The sequence below is a fragment of the Ursus americanus genome, chromosome 19 (genome assembly GCF_024610735.1).
Source record: "Ursus americanus isolate L20-20 chromosome 19, mUrsAme1.1.p, whole genome shotgun sequence".
NCBI classification, from domain to species: domain Eukaryota; kingdom Metazoa; phylum Chordata; class Mammalia; order Carnivora; family Ursidae; genus Ursus; species Ursus americanus.
In genome coordinates this window covers 14,699,088-14,705,037 of record NC_142145.1, presented here as the reverse complement: position 1 = coordinate 14,705,037, position 5,950 = coordinate 14,699,088, and the positions used below count along the sequence as shown (strand labels likewise).

General features: G+C 35.2%; 1 pseudogene; it reads left to right on the top strand.

Annotated features, from left to right (window-relative positions):
* The first annotated feature begins 368 nt into the window (after positions 1-368).
* On the top strand, positions 369-1,474 carry LOC123787525 (lathosterol oxidase-like; annotated as a pseudogene).
* The last annotated feature ends 4,476 nt before the right edge of the window (positions 1,475-5,950 follow it).

The window sequence follows — 5,950 nt, the reverse complement described above, 5'->3', positions numbered from 1 at the left end:
AAAAGCTGACATAGGCTGAAAGTTGGGCTTCTTACACCAAACAGTAAGCCAAAAAAGGGAAAAGTCCTTGAAGGAAATTAAAGTGCTACTCCAGTGAACATGTGAATGATAAGAAAGCAGCCTTATTGCTGATATGGAGAAAGTTTTAGTGGTCTGGACATAAGATCAAACTAGCCACAACATTCCCTTAAGCCAAAGCCTAATCCAGAGCAAAGCCTTAAGTCTCTTCAATTCTGTGAAGGCTGACCAGTGAGAAAGCTGCAGAAGAAAAGTCTGAAGTTAGAAGAGGTTCGTTCATAAGGTTTAAGGAAAAAGGGCATCCTACGACCCCACAGAACTTAATCAGTGGACCCTCTCTAGGGGCTAAGATGAATCTTGTACTCAGTTTTGCAGATTCTTATTTTTTTACACCATACAACTATCCAACCTCATGGTCTGAGGATGACCTCTTCCGGTAAACTATTAGTCTCCAGATAGTAACAAATCTCGGTGCTTATATATTTTATTTCATCTTTGCAACACTGAGCTATTATTTTGTCTGTTATCATTCATTAATGAAGCATCCATAATTTTTAAAGAACCAAGTCTATAGATATATTACATTTACTGTCCAATTATCGCCATAGATTAATATTTCCACTGTTTCATTGTTTCTGCTAGAGTTAAGAGATTACAGCAAATTATATGATGACATAGGAGAGTTTCCAAGTGGGTGGTTTCAGCTCATTATTAGTGTACTTACTTTCCTCTTTTTCACTATATGCTGATCTACTGGATTCATAGAGGCCTTCATCATAGACTTGTGTATAAGCACATATACAAACCTCATCATCTCTGGAAGATTCCTACTCTATTTGCAAGTCATGTTTTTCATCCTTTGAATGGCTTCCTTCAGAATCTACCTTGCCACATATACCCTCTTATCTTTCCATTACATGAGGTAGTTTAAGTTTGTACATCTTGATCAATATCTGGACAATTTCCATTCATAATGGCGATTTCCATGTTTCCCAAATCTTAAGGCCATTTATTAGTGGCTCAGCCCATCATCCAGACCACCACATGTTCTTTACCTGTAACTATGGACAGTATTTCACCTTGTGGGACAGAATTGGAGGCTTGTTCAAAAATTCTTCCTCCTTTGGGGTGTCTGGATGGCTCAGTCAGTTGAGCATCTGACTCTTGGTTTTTGACTCAGGTCCTGATCTCAGGATCCTGAGATTGAGCCCCACATTGGGCTCCACACTCAGTAGGGAGTCTGCATCTCTTCCTCTCCATCTGCCCCTCCCCCTGCTTGTGCACTCTCTCTTTCTGAAATAAATAAGTCTTTGGAAAGAAAAATCCTTCCTCTTTTGAAGGGAAGGGACCACTTAGTTATCTGAAGAAGATGACAAAAGAAAAGTGCAATAGCCATTCAGAAAATGGTTGTTAAAATGAAAACTTATTCACTGGAGAGTTTACAAAGACTGAGTAGATTGTTGCCCTATTATTAAATACTACATACATAGAACCAAGAGACATAGCAAGTAAATGGTATTTGAAAGTCTACATTGTGGATACTGCTGAGGAATGATTGTGATGGTAGATGAAGGAAAGATGCTGTGAACACCGAGATTTTAACCTTGAGCTTACAACACTAGGTGCTGGTCTAAAGGACAAGAAGTCACGTTTTTCTAGCCAGCATATCTGTAATTTGTATAGCCTCAACAACAGTTTTTGTAAAGATAGAGAATAAACTATTGAGGAGACTAGGTTATGTCCTTTTGCTTTAAGCCATCTGTGAGGCTTAAGGAAAGGAACCATCTCCGTAACAGAAAACTGCAAAGTAAAGCAGCAAGTGCTAATGTAGAAGTTTCAGCAAGTTCTCCAGATCTACTAAGATAATTAATGAGGATGGCTACCTAAACAACAGATTTTCAGTGTAGATAAAATAGCCTTACGTTGGAAGAAGATGCCATTTAGGACTTTCATAGCTAGAGAGGAGAAGTCAGTGCTGGATTCAAAGCTTCAAAGGACAGGCTGACTTTCTTGTTAGGGGCTGATGCAGTTGGTAACTTCCAGCTGAATGCTCATTTACCATTCTTAAAAACCCTTAAGAATTATGGTAGATCTATTCTGCCTGTGTCTGTAAATGGAGCAACAAAGCCTGGATCTATTTACAACATGGTTTGTATTTTAAGCCCACTGTTGAGAGCTACCACTCAGAAAAAAAAAAAAAAATCCTATCAAAATATTACTGCCCATTGACAATGCAAGAGCTCTGATGGAGATGTAGGAAATTAATATTGTTTTCATGCTTGCTAACAACATCCATTCTGCAGCCAATGGATCAAGTAATAATTTTGACTTTCAAGTCTCATTACCTAAGAAATACATTTCATAAGGCTATAGCTGCCATACATACTGATTCTTCTGATGGATCTGGGCAAAGTAAACTGAAGATCTTCTGGAAAGTATTCATCATTTAGATGCCATTAAGAATATCTGTGATTCATGGGAAGAGGTCAAAATTCAACATCAACAGTTGTATGGAAGAAGCTGATTCCAGCCCTCAGGGATGACTTTGAGGGGTTCGAGACTTTAGTAAAGAAAGTAACTGCAGATGTGGTGGAAACAGCAAAAGAACTAAAATTAAAAGTGCAGCCTAAAGATGTGACTGAATGGCTACAATCTCATGATAAAACTGTAGAGGACGAGAAGCTGCTTCTTATGAATTAGCAAAGAAAGTCTTACAAATGAACAAAGAAAGTGGTTTCTTGACATGGAATCTACTCCTTGTGAAGATGTTGTGAAGACTGTTGAAATGACAACAAAGCATTTGGAATGTTACCTTAACTTATTTGAAAAAGCAGCAGCAGGGTTTGACAGGATTGATTCCAATTTTTAAAGAAGTTCTACTACAGGTAAATGCTATCCAACAGCTTCACATGCTACAGAAAAATCATTTGTGAGAGGCAGAGTCAATTAGTGCAGCAAACTTCATTGTTGCCTTATTCTAAGAAAAATTGCTATAGCCACGCCAGTCCTCAGCAACCACCATGCTCGTCAGCAGCCATCAACACCAGGCAAGAACCATCACAAGCAAAACAATTACAACTCACTGAAAGTTCAGATGATGGTTAGCATTTTTTAACAATATTTTTAAATAAAGGTGTATGTTGGTTTTTTAAGGCATAATGCTACTGCACACTTAATAGATGACAGTATAAACATAACTTTTATATGCACTGGGAAACCAAAAGAATCATTTGACTTGCTTTATGGTGATATTCGCTTTATTAAAGTTTTTATAAAGTCTAGAACTGAACCTGCAATATCTCCAATGTATGCCTGTACACACCATGACCAAGCGGGACTTATCCCAGGTAGGCAAGGCTGGTTCAACATTCAAAAATCAGTTAATGAAAACCAACACATCAATATGTTAAAAAAGAAAATCACATAAGCAAAAATGCAGAAAAAGCGTTTAACAAAATCCAACAACCATTTGTGGTAAAAACTTTCAGTAAACTAGGAATATAGGGAACTTCCTTGATCTGATAAAGAAATAACCACAAAAACCTATAGCTACTGTCATACTTAATAGTGGGAAATTCAAAGCTTTTCCACTAAGTTTAGGTACAATGCAAAGATGTCTCCTCTCACCACTCCTTTTCAACATGATACTGGAAATTCTAGCTAATGTAATAAGACAAAGACAATGATGAAGAAGAAATAAAAGATATACAGATTGAGAAGGAAGAAGAAACACACCATCTTTACTCACAAATGATCATGATCAGCTATATAAAAAATCTAAAAGAGTTGACAAAAAATTCCTGGAACTAATAGCTATAGCAATGTTACAAGACACAAGTTTAACATACATAAGCCAGTGATTTCCTATACAGAAATGAACAGGTGGGATTTGAAATTAAAAACACAATACCATTTATTGTAACACCACCTAAAATGAAATACCGAGATACAAATTTAACAGAACTGTGTACAATATCTATATGAGGAAAACTGCAAAACTCTGATGAACAAAATCTAAGAACTAAATAAATGAGATATTCCATATTGTTGAATAGGAAGTCTCAGTGTTAACAAGGTGTGAGTTCTCCCTAACTCGATCCATGTATTCACTGCAATCTCAATAAAAATCCCAGGTAGTTATTTTGGGGATACTGACAAAGTGATTCTGAAGTTTATATGAAGAGGCAAAGGACCAGGATAGTCACCACAATACTGAAGGAGAAAAACAAAGTTGGACGACTGACACCACCTGACTTCAAGACTTATTATAAAGCTATGATAATCAAGACAATGTTGTACTGGTGAACAAACAAATAGGTCAACTGAACAGAATAAAGAGCCCAGAAATAGACCCACATACATACAGTCAACTGATCCTTGACAAAGTTGCAAAGATACAATACAATTGTTAATACAATGAAGCAAAGATACTATCTTCAACAAATGGTGCCAGAACAAATGGACATCCACACGCAAATCGATGTAGACACAGAACTTAACTCTTTTCCAAAAAATTAACTCCATGGAACACAGACCTCAATATAAAATGCAAAACTAAAAATTTCCCTAAAAATATTCTATATATGTATTCGTTTTTTTATCCTTATAAAAAGGACATTATGCTGTAGATCTCTTTTAGGACTTACTTTTTCTCTTAATATGAGATTGCTTAGGGTCATTCATATTGTTGTGTGTCAGCCTAATTCATCACTTTTGACTATAGAATATCCCATTATTTTTATATGTATAAATAGACTACAGTATATCTAAAAGAGTCATCAAGAGCTTCTATTGAAAGTTTAAACATTTTGGTTTTGACACTGAAGTCCTTGATCCTTCTTAAGTTTCTTGTACATTACATAAGATAGAAATGCATATCACCTCTTTCCAGATGTATAACTTTTTTTCCAGCTTCATTTATTGAACTGTCCCTCATTTCTCCACTGATCTAAAATGCCCCGCATATGATATCCCGAAGATCCATGGTTGTGTAGGTCTGTTTCGGGATTCTCTGTTCCACTGGTCAATTGGTTTATCTCTGTACCACTGGTCATTTGGTTTATCTCTATACTGACTCATTTTTATTAGCTTCTTAGTAAATCCTGGTATTTGAGAGGGTAAGTTCCCATTCTCTTTTTCAAAAATAGTATGCCTGGTTTTGGCCCTTTGCTTTTTCATTAAAATTTTAATATCATCTTAAGTCAATAAACTATTCAGATTTTGATTGTAAAAGTATTGGAAATGCAATGTCTATTGTAATATGAGGATCTGTATCTTTAAATATTCAGTTTTCCTGTGCATGATCATAATTCTCTATTTAGGGCTTTTTGTGTTTAAAGTATCTTTTATAATGCCTCTATAGATTTCTTGCATATCTTTTGTTATATTTATTCTAAGAGTATTTGATATTCTCTGATATTGTAATAAATATCTTCTTTTTAATTGTTTCCAAGTACTTTGTTGCTGGTATATAGAAAATTCAACTGACTTTTTAATTTATTTTTATATCTAATCCTCTTGGGAAACATTTTTTTCTATAATTTCTAATAATGTGTTTATAGAATATTTTGGGTCTACATGAAAACAATCTCATCATCTGTAAAAAGTGATATTTTAATTTCCTCTATTTCACTCCTTATTCCTCTAATTCCTTTTTCTTGTCTCATTATGCTAAGATTGCCATAAGAAGTGCCTATCATGATAGTCACATTTTGTCTCATTCTTGATTTTAAAGGTAATGGCTTGACACATACATTGAGGTCGATGCTTGCTCTTGTTTATTACAGGTGGTATTCATCTGGCTATTTCTAGTGTACTAAAAGTTTTGTGTTGAATAGTTATTTTATCAGATGTCTTTTCCATTTAATGGGATGATTAGTTGATTTTTCTCTTTTAATTTGTTAATGTGATGAATAACATTTATGGATTTCTG